We start from the raw sequence: 16,159 nt of genomic DNA on the forward strand, positions 1-16,159 counted from the left end.
CAAAATCTGACAGGTTCAATTGGAATTATTCAAACAAATAATCAAAATTCAGACAAGTAATTCCAGCATTTTAAAATGCCTTATTTCCAATAAAAATTAAAAGGTTTTTAAAGGTTTTGCAGTCTCCTCTTAGAAACTTTTCTTTCCGGTCTGTGATTTTTGTCACTGCTTAAAAACTTTTCAAAGAGTCTCCTTTCCAAAATTTATTTTCTTTAGGGTAGGTTTTAGGTTTAAAAAAAAAGAATCACCTCACCCAGTTCCAATCACTGTTCATCCACACCGCTCCAGCACCATTCTTTGTTTCTTCAGCTGCTCAATTTCATGGCAGCCACAATGGCTGTCTCTACTCTTCATTGTCAGATGAAAGAAAATTAGCCCTGAGTCAAGCGGGAAAGCTGCCACTCTCCGCAACCTGCAGGGCACCCTTCAACTCTTCGTCACCCCTACAGGGTGACTCTAGCCCTTTATGGGGCCCTCCAACGAAGGAATTAGGTGTGATTTCACTGAGACACACTCCCCACATTCGATAATGCAACAATGTCAACTGGAAGTCAATCTTTTTTTTCAACCCATGGTTTTCATTGTCCAGAAAGCCTTTTTACCCTTAGCTATTGTTGTCCAAGAAGCCATGAATTAGGTAGAGCTTTTTCCACATTTTAGGAATATTTTTCCTCTTTGGTTTTCACAATAATTCTTATCTCTTTCCATACTTTCTTTCATGTGAGTGTCTGAGTATAATCTTTACGTTAATCTTACATACTGACTGCATATTTTCTAAATCAAATATTGCTCTATCTTTTAAGTTTAACCCATATATTTTACATCTATTTAATTTTCTAAATGTAACCCATCTGTGCAAGGGTAATTGTTGGGAGGGACAATGGGGCAAATGATGGCAAATGTGTCAAGACATCATCAGCAAATGTTTTGAACAAAAAAAAAAGTCAAATTATATATTTCATATCATTTGTGCATAGATATCCTAATGTGCATGGATTCTACCAAATATCTATAAATACTGTGTACTGTTTGTTCCAGAGTCTGCATTTGAAAGTGTGCTGGATGAGATTGAATTGCACATCTTGATCTTTTATTTCCTATTATGTAGTTAATTTGATTCCAGTGCATCAAGTTCATCTGTTGATATCCATGTTCAGAATCTGTGTTTAAATTGCTTGAACATGATCCACCTAAGTTTACTTGTTCCTGAAACTTCTTGTTTAATATGCTTTGTGAATATGTGTGAATCGGGGGTGGGTCCTATTTACCTTTACTACCGGTTCACAATGGGATCACACAGGTGTGCGCGCCTTGCTTCTACACATGCGCAGAAACTTCTGCGCAAGCGCAGGTCGCTTCTGATGACATTAGTGTCTGTGAGCGGAGCTTCCTGCCGGTTTTACTACCGGTTCTATAGAACCGGTCCGAACCGGGGGCAACCCACCACTAGTGTGAATATATGTATTACAACTGTTCAGCGAAATGCTATTTGCAAAAAAGTTATGTATATGAATCTGCTTATTGGTCTACTTAGCTTGCTGTCTATTCTGATTCTAATTGCATTCCATGTCCACAGTTGAGAATTTAGAAGACATTGCTGTTAATGAAACCAGGAGCAGGATCCAATTTATATAGGTAGTCCTCATCTTATGACCATAATTAAGACCAGAAATCTGGTTGTAAATCAAGACATCCATGTGACCAGAAGTAATTTTCTGGCCTTTTTCATGGTGGTCATTAAGTGAATGCTGCAGTCATTAAGCAAATTATGTGCTTGTTAAGTGAACCCAATCATTTGTCTCATTTCTTTCTCTTTTTTTGCTGGAAGAACATCATGAATTGTAGTGACATAACCATGGAACACCATGACCAGTTGTGAAGCTGCCCCCTCAACATGCAGTCATCTGTCTGCAAGGGCAGCAGTGCAGCTGGGGCTGTTTTATGTCCATAAGGCATCTGTTCCATGGCCATAAAACTTTTAACAGTCAAAAAGCAACTGATCATAAATTGAAGACTCTCTGGGTAACATTAGCTCAATCTCTGTGTCCAGCTTCTACTAAAGTTTTCTTCTTCTTTTTCTAATATGACTTTCCTAGATCAAAATGCACTACTTCCAAGATCATTATGTTTTCCCTTTAATTAGATAATGGACACTTTTCCATTTGAAAGCATTCAATGTTTTCAGTGTCTGAAATCATACATTTATTGTAACTTGTGTTTTAGGAAAAACTATTTGGAAGATAGAAAAATATCCAGTGTAGGGTATTGCTGTGATAAACTTAAAACATGCATTGTATTTCTCCTTTTGATATTAAAAATATCAGAGATATCAAGTTCTGACTTGGAATTTGTTTCTTTTGATAGGCAAAATGGACCCTGCTTTCTTGGAATCAGGCCTTTCTGGTGATCATCTTAACCCTGGAAGATAACAGACTAGAGACAAGCACCTTCAATTGTCTCAGTTTATTCAGCACTGACTTAGAGAAAATGGACCACGAATAAGCAGCTTTTACTTCCTGAAGAGTATCTCTTTGGATTTCTTCCTTTTGAAAAGGTTTTGTCAGCAACAAAAAGCAAATATAAGATCCAGATAAAGTTCTTTTATTTCCACTTAAGGAATGTACTGTATAAAAGCCCTACAGACATATATACACATGCACCATCATACACACACACACACACACACACACACATACACACACACACACACACACACACACCTACATGCTGTGTCTTTTTTTCCCCCTTGCATGTTGTTGCTATGTCTCTCCAAATGTTAGTATCGGAGCCATAAGGACACCAGGGCAATGTACCCCTGTGCAGAACTTAGTTAACAAAAGCTGAAATTGCATATGATAGTCCAGCGATACTTTATGGAAAGTGTGCCAATACTAAAATGTCAATATTTTTTAATAGAATGGAAAGTAACTTATTGCTTCCAAGATTGTGTGAGGATATGTATGACTTTAATGTGTGTGTGTGTGTGTGTGTGTGTGTGTGTGTGTGTGTGCATGCATGTGCGTGCGTGCAGGCACATGTAATAAGTTTGTTGCCTGTTGCACAGGGCCACCTGTGAATATGCAGATAGCATCTCAAGATAATTTGACAGTTTGTGGCTGGGCTGTTGAGTTACCGGGCCAGTAGGTGAGCTATGGTGAGCTATGCAACAGTAGGGAGAAAACACACATACTCCTGAATGTTCCAGTTCTGTATCTATACATATATTATGTAGCTGCCACACTAACCTTAAAAATTAGTTCTCTAGCCTAGAGTAGGGACATTTTCACTTTGGTTGTGGAGTGATCCATCATGAGTTCCATAATGGCTAAAGAACAGCATTGATAAACATTAGTCTTGCCAAGGCTGTTCGTTATTGAATCAGTGATACCTTAAGGTAAAGTAGATAGAGAATATAAGTCTTCACCCATCAGCAGGTTGCTTTGAACTGGACTATTTTTCTTTTTCTGGAAAAACAGTATTGAAAAGACTTGTTGAACACAAAGAGAAATATGCAATCCTTATCCATTCACAGAAATGAATTATCCCATGTGCCATTTGCAAGAATTTCTGGGCTTATAAACTGACAGTGGAGCAAATTATTCATTCCCCCCCACCCAGCTGAATAATATGAAAACATTTAAAATGATCAAAACACATTTAAAATTTGAAAAAAAGTGACCAGGGTATTTTCTCTGCATTGCTACAATAATCTTTGACAAAGTAATAATTGGTACTCGCTAGAAAGGTTGACAGACCATAGAGACTTTTCCTTTTCTATATATATATATATACATATCGATTTTGGAAGCAGGTGGATGGAGACAACCTGGAGACTATACTGCCATTCCATATTTTGAGCTCAGCCATTGATATATTTGATCTGTTTTCTGATTGCAGAATAGTTTTTCTCTGCTGAAATACAGTGCTTTACAACAAGTTAAAACAGAATAGTCAAACCGACATTACTGAGCGAGAAAAAATAAAATAAAAGAATGTGTAAATTTTGCATTAAAATTTTCTAGCGTTTTTGGGATTTTTTATCAAAACATCTTTGCCTTTTTTCCTTCCATCCCTACATTCTCTCTACCCTCTCCCATTTTTGTTGTATTCATGAATGCAAAGTCTAAAACCAATTTTTGGGGCTCAGGTATTTGTGCTGTTGGCAATAAAAAGGCATGAAACACTATTAAGGAGCCATGAGCTGCATGGACTGCAAAGCCAGGACACAATTGCAATCAAATATACTAAACAATACACATTGCCCAGTAAAAGCCAGAATGTTGTATAGAACTGGCCTTCATTTCTTCCTGGTTACAGAAGAGACATCAACAGGACTATTTTAACACAGCAAACCTCTATACACTAAGGAAATATCTGCTTACAACCTCACTGGTTAATGTTTGTCCAGGTTTCTTGCTGTATTAAATTTGTGATGGATTTGTGTATTAAATATATAAATATATATATGTATAAAACAAAAAAGCTGGTTCTAGCCAGTAACCAGAACTTCAAAGCAGTATTTTTCTTTTACATGCATTTTCATAACCAGAAAGAAAGCATCCTGAATATTAATTAGACAGATTAAGAAGTTAAAAAAAAAAGAGAGAGTGCATTTATTTTTTGTATCACTGCAAATGTGTTGGAATATGCAAGGACTGTTTTAAAAAATTAGAATGTATGAGGCATATGATACTTTAGTCCATACTGGGGAGAAAAGAAATCTTAACAGTGCATTGCTTGGGTTTGCAGATTTGAACAATATCTCAGATAGAAATATAGATTTTCTATTTTATTTTAATTTGTAATTTTTCCCTTTCCATCAATGTTAGGTACACATAACTTATGTCATTTATTTATGGTCTTTTATACCTAGTTTGTAAAATTGTAAAATAGCAAACTAAATGCAAAAATTTGCATTTGAAAATAATAAAGTAGTTGCTGTACAAATCTCACTTGTGATTCATGATATTAAATATAGTAAGCTTTAACTTGGTTATTTACAGATATATATTTCTCATTATTATATGTGTTTCCATCTAGACTATTTTATTAAACAGTTTGTCTGAATAAATATTGTCCTAATTCAATTAATTAATTAAGAAATGATAAACTCTTTCACCTTATTTTGCAGGTGAGAGTTAGCACAGATGACTATTTCCACATAAAAGGAATGGCCCAATTATAAAGAATATTGAGGAACAAACCATTCCATATTGGAAAATTGTTAACTTGCCTCCTCTAAAAAGATGAGATTGAAGAAAGGCCAACTTGATGCTTGGTCTGGTTATTAGTTTTTTTCCTTTCCTATCTTTTTAGGGGAAAGGAAGTGGTTATCCGATTTATCCTCCGCTTCTGTATATATTATTGTTGTTGTTTACTGTCAAGAATCAACAGGAAATCACATCTATTCATCTGTTTCATTGACAGATTTCCATCTTCCATTTCCTTCTGTGATGGTAGTGGCTTAATGATGCTGGAGATGATCTTTGGTCTAGTGGTTCAAGCCCTAGTGGTTCAAGCCCTGTGTGCTCCCATCAGTTGTCTTAGTTTCTGCCCGCCTTTCTATGTTGAAGCATGTTCTATGCGAGTAGATAAATAGGTGCCACTTTGGTGGGAAGACAAGCTGGTTCTTCATACAGGTAGTCAGATTCCTGCCAGCTCTGAACCTTCCCACTTGTGATGCTTGGATGACATTGCAGGAAGAGCAATGTCTTTCTGGTGTGAAGCTAGCTCGTCCCCCTGTGACAAATGGGAAATGTGAGCATGTATCACAACAGAGCTAGTAAATTGGAAACCACACTATTACTCTGCATTAACGATGTGGTCTCCTGGCTAATTTAATAATGCCATGTGCTAATAATAATAATTCTGTGACGATCATGGTCCATAGGCAGCCCATTAACTTTAGGTATATCTAGTCCTGCTGGAGGTCATATATATTTTACATTTTTAAAAGTGATAATGGGACTGAACATATGGTCAACCTTTATATGCATTTTAGTCTTTCAAACATTTTAAGTAAAAAAAACATAATCTAGTATCATTTAAGACATATATTAGAATCTCTGAATCTTTAATTCATTAAGATTTCTTGTTCAAGCAAGAAAAATCAAACATCAGAATTTGCAGTAAGAAAAGGCAATGTCATTTTATGCACATAGGAATATATGATTATTGGTAATCATGCATTATTACACCATTCTTTTATCATCCTATCATGTCACTGATGATTAAAAATATGATGGACATAATTTCCAAAACAGCTTGAACATACTCAATAATTTGGTAAATATTAGAACATTAAAAATACATTACATTATTTCAAGGTATTTGGAAGTTACGGATTATAGAAGTGGACAACCTGCAGTACTTTATATCTTTTTAAGGCCTATTTTACAGTTTCTGAAGTCTTTGTAATTCTTACCAATTAGAATTCTTCTAATTTTTACTAACAAATTTTGCACAATGGTTTCCAGCACTTTTCTTTCTCATGAAATAAGCTAATTTTTTTTAAAAAAAAAAACCATTTAAAACCATTTTTAGAAATAAAGAAAGGAAAAAAGGAAAATTATACCCACGTGTATGACAGTAGCCTACTTATTGTATTGTTGCCTCTCCTTATACCTATCTCAGTATAGTTTCCTCAAAAACTATTAAATATAATTTCTGGACTCCAAAGTGAAATTGTGAGACATCCCATGATTTTAAACAAGATTCTATTTTGTACAAGTATATGTCACACACAAGAAATGAAAATATCTCTTTGTAGAAATAAATGTAACTCAAAATTAGAAAATTAATGTTTCAGAAGATCTAGTCCATCTAGTATTTTGCAGAATCTGTCTCTCTCCCCCCTTCTCTCTCTGTCTCTCCTTATAATTTTTCTAAAGAACTAATGTTGTCTAACAAGACACAGTATCCTACAATGTCTGTGTCAAAAAAATAAAAAATACTGATATTAGGCCAAAGTCCATGAAGTAACTTAGAGCAATATTTCTCCTGGGTCTCAACCCAACCCAGGTGGTCTATTGAGTTAAAAAGGCAGAATACAATATGCAAAATAAAAGCATTTGTCGGAACATTTTTATTGTCCTATTTTCTGTTGGACTAGAACAATGACATTATCAAAGCATAAGGTCTCATCTCAGATCTGGATTAGCTCTTAAAGCCTAAAAACAAGTTCCTTTAGTCCAGGGATCAGCTTTATAATAGTACAGTTTAACAGAAATACAAATGTTTATGCTAGTTATCCTAAAAATCACACTACTTGCTACATGCAGGTGAAAAATTGGAGGAAAAGAAAACCTTTGTTATCTTGAAATCTTAAGCCAGTCCATTCATGTCAGCAAAAGCTAAATTAAGTCTGACAACTACAAAAAATGCTTGGTATATTCTAAATCAACAATATGATTGAGTTCCAGATACATTTGGGGCCTCAGTTTCAGTTATTTTACCCTTTCCCATTTAAGGCAATGCCCTTGGGCAATTTACTGATTCTCGATTGAATGGGTAATAGACCTCTGACATATCTTATTTCTGGCTGCAGTCCTGAATATAATTCATTGTTTACAGCCAGTGCCAAGAGATTTCTATGAATATGTTAATGTAGCGCTTTTAAAAAAGTAAATTAAAGAAGATGGAAACCTAAAGCATATTGCTTCTAATCATTTTTAGTAAAGTAGATAGAAGTAATGGCACAAAGATACTGTAAATGAGAAATCTAGGTGACCATGTCTATCTATAAACTATATTCTAGTCTACATCAGAAATAAACTATATTCCGGTCTACATCACAATCAGGTGATTGTAAACAAAGTATTCATTGATGGAAATCATATTGTTTTTTGTAAACATTTGTTTGTACTCAAGATCTGTGATCAATAAATACATCATTAATTCTCTTGGAATCTTTTGAAATCCTTATCCAAATTGACTTTCCACATTTTTTTCTTCTATAAGCTTCTTAAAAATTAAAAACAATCAATGGTTGCAGACCAATGCTTTCTTTGGAAGTAAGGCTATTTACACACACAAAAATGGAAAATAACAGCTGGAATGGCAGGAAGAAACCATGATTAGGTCAGAGAGAACATCGCACAGATGCTTTGTGACTTGTAATTATCTCATTGCAGTCATTTTGTGAGAAAACCTATGACAATCTTCCAGAATATTATGAATAGGACGATGATGGCAGTAGAAATTATGAAAATCAAATGATTTATTCTATGGGAAACATTTGTCAGAAGGAACACATTTCCACAAGTAAATAAGAAAGTTCGGAATTTAGCTGTTCTTTGGTCTCACCTTGAGGCCATAAAAATTTTGGCAAATCTTGGGATCCCTGTTTGTGCTGGAATACATTTCAATGCTGAAAAACAAATGTGGACAACATTGGATATATTTTGACCATTAGAATCGGGCCTCTTATTAACTTGGTTTTAAGAAAGCATTTTTAAAACTATATTTGATTTACATAGTGCTTCTTGGCAATATATTCAACTAAAACATTTGGTATTTAGTTTATTTAGTCCAGATGCTACTATTGCTTCTGAAGTTCCACAGGGGTTCTAAAGAGGGTAACTGTACCTCCTAAGCCAATAATCCTTTTTTATTATAAATTGATGAAAGTGATTTAGTTATTTTCACAAATTCTGGAATAATAAACTTAACCATCCTGTCCTGAGAAGCTGATGGCAGGTCACTTATAAACAATATGAAATTTCATTTCCTAAAATGTTAAAATGAGATTAAAACGATGACTTGCTTTGTGTAGATAGAATATATTAAAGAATGCTTAATAAAGGTTGTTTATAGTCATCTTGTTTTTGGAGATACAATTCAGGAGATGGTGTATTAATTCATGTCTTTTGATCTTATCCAACTGTTATCTTTGATATAGAATTGCAGTATGATTCTGGATAAATCATTATGCTAAAGATAGATATATACTTTTTGGTTATATCCCCAATATTTGAATTTTCAGAGGTCAAGAATTTTGTTTTATAGAAGAATGAAAACAATTATGGAAAGATAAAGGAGAAATTTATACTTGATTTGTAATTGTGGATTGTAATATTGGTTCTTTGTTGACATCTGAATTAGTTCTTTTTGTATCAGAAGGAAAAGAACAAAGAGTTTGCGTAGAGATATGCAATTATTCAGGTTCAAAGCAGGAAAGATGCTTCAAAGTGTGGGATTGGGTTTAATGCATCTGTCTCTACTCCTGAATCAAACTGTGCTATTTCTTGTCTTGTAAGGTGGTCATGCAGTCCTAGGAAAATATTCATTCAAATTAAAGAGGGACCACTATGACCACCTTAACCTGCTGCTTCCTCCTTTATAAAGCCTTTGTAATGCCAATAAGTATTTTCCTGGATTTGCATACTTAGAAAAATTCATAAAAAGATATTGTTTCTTTAAGGAACCTTTAAAATGCATAGAGATCCAGAAAATAGAGGATAAATGGTTGTCCAATCTCTTCTTAAAAACCTTAAGTGTTGGAGCACCCACAACTTCTGGAAGCAAATCATTCCACTGATTAATTGTTTTGTCAGAAAATTTCTAGGCTGCTTCTCTCCTTGTTTAATTTCCATCCATTGCTTCTTGTCTTGCCTTCTGATATTTAGGAGGATCTCCTTTTCTTTGTGGCAGCCCTTCAAATATTGGAACACTGTGATCATATCATCCTTAGTGCTTCATTTCACTAGACTAGACAAAGCCAATTCCAGCAACCATTCTTCATACATTTTAGCCTTCAGCCTCCTAATTATCCTATAGCTCTTCTCTGGACCCTTTCTAGAGTCTCAATGTCTTTTTTTATATCCTGGCATCTCTGCAAAGAAGCTGAAGAAACAGTGGCCACTAGATTGTTGCTGCAAGATCACACACTACAAACAATGGTATGACAAAGTAGTAACAATGCACTGGCCATTTGCCTGCAAAAGAAATGCCATTTGCCTGCAAAAACTGGTGGGGTCATAAAACAGAAAACAAAGAAACTAAAGTCCCCCTGGGAAACATTTAGAATTGAAACAGACAGGCACTTGTTGCACAACACCCCAGACTTAAAAATTGTTGATAAGAAAGACAGAAATGTCTGGATGGTGGATGTAGCAATGCCTATAGACAGCAGACAAGAAAAGAAAGAACTGGAGAAGATAACAAAATACAAAGACTTGCAAATAGGATTGGAACAACTATGGAAAAAATTAACAAAGGTAGCATCAACAGTAATAGATACCTTGGGTGAAATCCCAGAACAACTGAAGCACCGTTTGAGCACCATCTGCATTGACAAAACCTTTTTTTTTTTTTACTCAGACCAGTTTACATCCTACAATGTTACCTCTAACACCATCAACATCTACCTATCCCAGGTCCCTGAGAAGAATTCAATAGGTAGACAAAAATGCCAAATCTAGTCTGAATATCTAGCTAACTATGTAACAAACCATAATTAAAATGATTTTATTCATTAAAATGATTTCATCAAATCATTTCATTCAGTAGGACGATATATTTCAGTTACATTTTACTGGGCTAGACAACTGTAGTTTTATAGATTTTAGCAACCCATTTTTATATAATTTCTGTTGGATTTTTCCTAAATAATATCTAAACTAATAATTATGAAATTTGTAATTATGAAATGATTATTATTATTTTATAATTTTATTTTACTATATTAGTATTTTAAAAAAAGAAAAAATAACAGCAATGTAAAAGGAGACATAGTACAATTTTTTTTAATATCCACAAATGGATTTTCTTTGAATAATATCTGTAGTATTTCAGCATTTCATCAATAAAAATCAGAGTCACTTGTCTTAGACATCTCTTTTGTAACTATAGTATTAATTAGCACCAGTGTTTCCTTTCATCAGCCTTTAAATGAGGAGAATAGAAAAAGAAGAGAGAGAGAAGTGGTGGTGGTAAAGAAAGGAGTGATAAAGAAAGGAGTTTCCAAAAGAGATCATAGTATATGTTTGTTATTTTTATAATTATGAATTGTATTAATATCCTATGAACTTTAAACTTCACCAATATTTATTCTCTTAATCCTTTTATCAGGACTGCCCTTTTGCTTGCACAGTCTTACAAAATTTTGGAATATATCTAGAAGCAAACAGGATGCAATAAGAGATGGAAAATTCATTTCTTTTATAAACAACTTTAATATTTCTGCTTTCAGTATTTGTGCAATCAGGTAACTGTGATTGGTTCCAACTATTTCAGGATGGAAAATTAAAACCAAGTCCTTTTGAATTGTAGCTAGACTACAGTTGTGATGAAATCCAAAATTTACTCTTTAATAGAATATTCTTTAAGTGTCTGTAAATTACAATTGATTTCGATATTTTGGTGGAGTTCCTAAGACATACTTGTCTTTTTATCTTATAATAATTAAATTAATCATTTTTCCTTCCATCACTACTCCTCTGGATCACACAGACACTATCCACTAGTACTTTCTTTTGATTTCTATTTTGACATTCCTAATCATGGTTCTTTCATCAAAATCTTCATCAGTTTAAAACCTAAAGCTGGTTTGGGGTGTTATTGACACTAAGGCAAAACTCCATATGTGTAGTTTTGTAGTCCACAAAGAACATATTCTTTACTAACACCTTCTCTTTTAAAAATTAATCTCTTCATCTTTGATATAAAAGAATTATGGTAGAATCTCTTATTTCCCCTGCCTCCAACATATGTAATACAACAACCATACTGATTTCTGGCACAAATTTATAGATGCATGAGAGGAAATGTGCAATGGAGTTCAAACATCCGTTGTTGATTTTTTCTCATATCTAGAGCCTTCATCAGAGAAATGATATATACTATAGACCATCTATAACAAGCAACAGATTTTTCCATTCTTATGAATTTCTGAAAAGACAATTAGGTAATACAGATAAAATGTTGTTTTGCCTGTATCTAAACTGATCAGAAAGAAGAAAATACTGAATATTACTACATTGGGCTTGTACTCTTTTGTAGTCTTCTGAAAATTTTTTATTTATGTTTTATTTTTATCATTTAATTATTACTTGAATTCTCTTGTTCAAACCATTTCTTCATGTTCTTTTTGTTGATTGATAACTGTTTGTTCTTATGTACTTTGCTTTGATAGCAGATATAAAAGAGCAGGAAATTAAATAATCCTAGATTATAGATTCACAAATTACATGATTTATTGCTTTCCAAAGCACCATATATGTTCCATATACATTTAAATAGTACCCTAATTGCTTATGTTAAAAGATTTTGTCCTCTGTAATTCAAAAGCAGAATCATAAAATTCTTACCTGCAGTCCAGCAAAAAAAAAAAAAAAGGTATTGTTAATGAACTAGTCCATAAATATTAACATGCATCAGATTTCTTGATAGCACCCTTATCCTAAAGTTTTCTCTTTGAAACAATGTGGCATTTCAATAATAAGTGATACTGATTTCATTTACATCTAAATAAACTTAAAATATAATAAATGTGATTATTTTATGTGCATGTATTTAATGTTTTCCTTTCATCATATAAAAAAGTTCAAAATTGAAAGTTGGGTTCGCAAACATTTATAAGTCTTTGTGCGCTGCATTTAAAGCTTTTTGAGGTGGATCCAGTTCTATTCGGCATCTTTATTTTAATTTAATTTGATGGGAGGCTCCCTATCATTAGTGTTATTCTACAAAATATTTTTTTTCTATATGGAATGTACATGCAATGTAAACAAAACAAAACAAAGTGTAATAATATTCTGAACTAATGTTCTTATGAACTAATGTTCAGAATATTTGCTTAAGAAAATATTAATTACTTTAGTTTGTTTTATCCAAATGTGTTTTTGTCCAGTTTTCTATTAACACAGGTTATTATGGGAAATTAAAAAGCATAATATTATGAAAAAAACAACAACCCTGATATCCTCCAACATGGAGGTGATATTAATCCCTGAGGTCTTTCTTACACCACATCAATCTTGTGCAAATAGTCAATGCAAACAATATTTCTTCTTTTTTTTCAGCAGAAACACATAGATACTTAAGTAAATTCTAATACATATTACAAAATTGATATATTTATCAAAGTAATAAGGTAAATTTTATTTTGTTCTTGCCTTGTGTATGTATTATTGAACCAGATCAACAAAAAAAATTGGAATGGAGGCAACTATATTCAAGACATAAAAGGCAAAAATAAAACATCAGAAAAAAGATGAAGATTAATTAATCTTCAGTTGAATTATTTGCAGAGCTCAGGATAAATGCTGGATCTATTCATTTTATGCACTTATTTCCAGGCTAAATGAAACTCCATCCATTTCTCCTCTTTGTGTGTGTGTTTGTATCCAACAGCTGTATTCCTTTAAACAGAACCTTTGGAACAAATTCCACAATTTACCATAGTATCCTCTTCTCTTTCTTTTATATTGTCTTACAATTTAAACATCGCCCTGTTTTTCATTTATTTTTGAAGGGAAAATGTCCTCTGTTTGCATCTTCTTTGCATGCTATAGTTATTTGTGTGTCTCTCATTATGACAAATATGAGCCAATCAAGGCCTCTAACAGTACTGGGACTGTAAGCATATACTTTCATTACTTCAGGGTGTGTAAAGATGGAAAAATCCTGGCCTGGTGGTAACACACAATTTTTTTTATAGTTTTGAGGAATGGAAGATATCAGCATAGCAGTCATGGCTATTATATGACACAAAGAAGAGAAATCAGCATTGCCCTGAGTTATCAGGTTACTGTTTCATTTCTATAATTGCTCATTTTCATTGTAAATCCAGGAAATAATAACACTTGGAACATTTGTTATTATTAAAATAGGACATCTATCTGTGAAAAATATTTAATGCAGGTGTTCCATCAGAATGTATTTATGAATTAAGTTCTCCGAGGGCTCAGAAAAGAAGTTTGCCAAAATAATCTTGAGTTGAGTTCAGATAACTTTTTTTGTTTACAGGAAGATGGCTTTATCTCATAACTTCCAAGCAGAAATGGAAGACATTTTTACGAAACTACTTACAAAGTATGTGACTTTTGCATCAGCTTTTATCAAAATATTGAACTGGTTCGAAAGATTTTATAAATATATTTATGCCCATTTTGAGTCTTTTAGCATCTTGTGGGCTAATGCTCAGAGATAGTAACCAAATCTTCTACTTTCTACATTTTCCTGGGCATTCAATTGTAAAATTTACAAATGAATTATCCATTTTAATGTTATCCAAAAGGGACTATTTGGGGATTTACCATAGTTTGAAAGCTGTTGTATGATTTTAGCCTCCTGATCTAGCAACATCTTATGTGGGTATAGTCTACTCTGCTACTAGTAACAGCTCTCAGGGATTTCAGGAATGGCTCTTTCTCAACAGATACTTTAGAGGTTAAAGCTATACTTCTATTCTAAAGTATGTACTTTTTCATATTTTTCCTTAAAATTTATAGCACAGATAATAAAAACTTTCTAGTCAGTTTGGATATTGAAAACAGTTCAATATAGGGAGTTTCAAAAATCATTGTTGCAAAGTATGAGGCTCACAAATTGATTGTCAGGAGGACATGGCCAGTCACCAAACACTTATGTGTCCTAAGGCATACCGATAAAATGTTCTCCATTATCTCTTTTAGTTCCCAGAATTTTAGCTTTCATCCCAATATATCTTTCTAGTAACCCAGCATTAGTTTTCTTTTTTCTTTATACAGATGTGTTTTCACACAAACCATTGGGCTGCAAGTAATCCTGGGATACTGTTTTCTTAAGAATGTCTGTGAGGCCTCTATATGCCAGAAGAATTCTTGCCTATAAGAGTTATGTTATGCATTGCAACACACATACATTGTTGTTGTTATTGTTGTTGTTAGTTGCGAAGACATGTCCGACCCATCACGACCCCATGGACAACGTTCCTCCAGGCCTTCCTGTCCTCTACCATCGTCTGAAGTCCATTTAAGCTCACACCCACTGCTTCAGTGACTCCCTCCAGCCACTTCATTCTCTGTCGTTCTCTCCTTCTTTTTTTTCCCTCAATCTTTCTCAGCATTAGGCTCTTCTCCAATGAGTCCTTCCTTCTCATTAGGTAGCCAAAGTATTTGAGTTTCATCTTTAGGATCTGGCCTTCTAAAGAGCAGTCAGGGTTGATCTCCTCTAGGATTGACCGGTTTGATCCCCTTGCAGTCCAAGGGACTCGCAGGAGTCTTCTCCAGCACCATAGTTTAAAGGCCTCAATTCTTTGGCGCTCAGCCTTTCTTATGGTCCAACTTTCACAGCCATACATTGCAACTGGGAAAACCATAGCACTTTTGTTGGCAGGGTGATATCTCTGCTTTTTAGTACACTGTCTAGATTTGCCATAGCTTTCCTCTTCAGGAGCAAGCGTCTTTTAATACCTTGGCTGCAGTCCCCATCTGTGGTGATCTTGGAGCCCAAGAAAACAAAATCTTTCACTACCTCCATTTCTTCCCCATCTATTTGCCAGGAATTGAGAGGCCGGATGCCATGATCTTAGTTTTCTTAATGTTGAGTTTCAAGTCAACTTTTGAACTTTCCTTCTTCACCCACATCCAAAGGCTCTTTAGTTCCTCTTCACTTTCTGCCCATATCTGAAGTTGTTGATATTTCTCCCGGCAACCTTAATTTCAACTTTTGATTCATCTAGCCCCGCCTTTCTCATGATGTGCTCTGCATATAAGTCAAATAGGCAGGGTGACAGTATACAGCCTTGACAGACTCCTTTCCCAATTTTGAACCAATCAGTGGTTCTGGATCCAGTTCTCACTGTTGCTTCTTGACCCACATACAGGTTTCAAGCAACTTTTGCATTCTCCTTCTTCACCCGCATCAAGAGGGTCTTTAGTTCCTCTTCTCATACATACATTGCAGCATGCCAATTTGTAATAATAACAATCATTATCATCATCATGTGAGATGTGATCCTTGGAGGGATCCACTAAGATTTCTGTGTCTGCAGATACTAAATTTCAGTTTAACGAAGTGAACACATGCAAAAAAGAGATTGTATTCAGTTAAAATCCATATATTTTAATTGAGTATTTGAATAGCCAAGTCATATGCCAGCCCCAAAGCATATTTTATTTTATGAGACCAATATAAGTACTGTGTAGGAATTGTGCAATGGTGATGTGTACTTATG

This window comes from Pituophis catenifer, unplaced genomic scaffold (genome assembly GCF_029215685.1).
Source record: "Pituophis catenifer annectens isolate HBS135680 unplaced genomic scaffold, rPitCat1.0.hap2 SCAF_6, whole genome shotgun sequence".
Classification (NCBI taxonomy): domain Eukaryota; kingdom Metazoa; phylum Chordata; class Lepidosauria; order Squamata; family Colubridae; genus Pituophis; species Pituophis catenifer.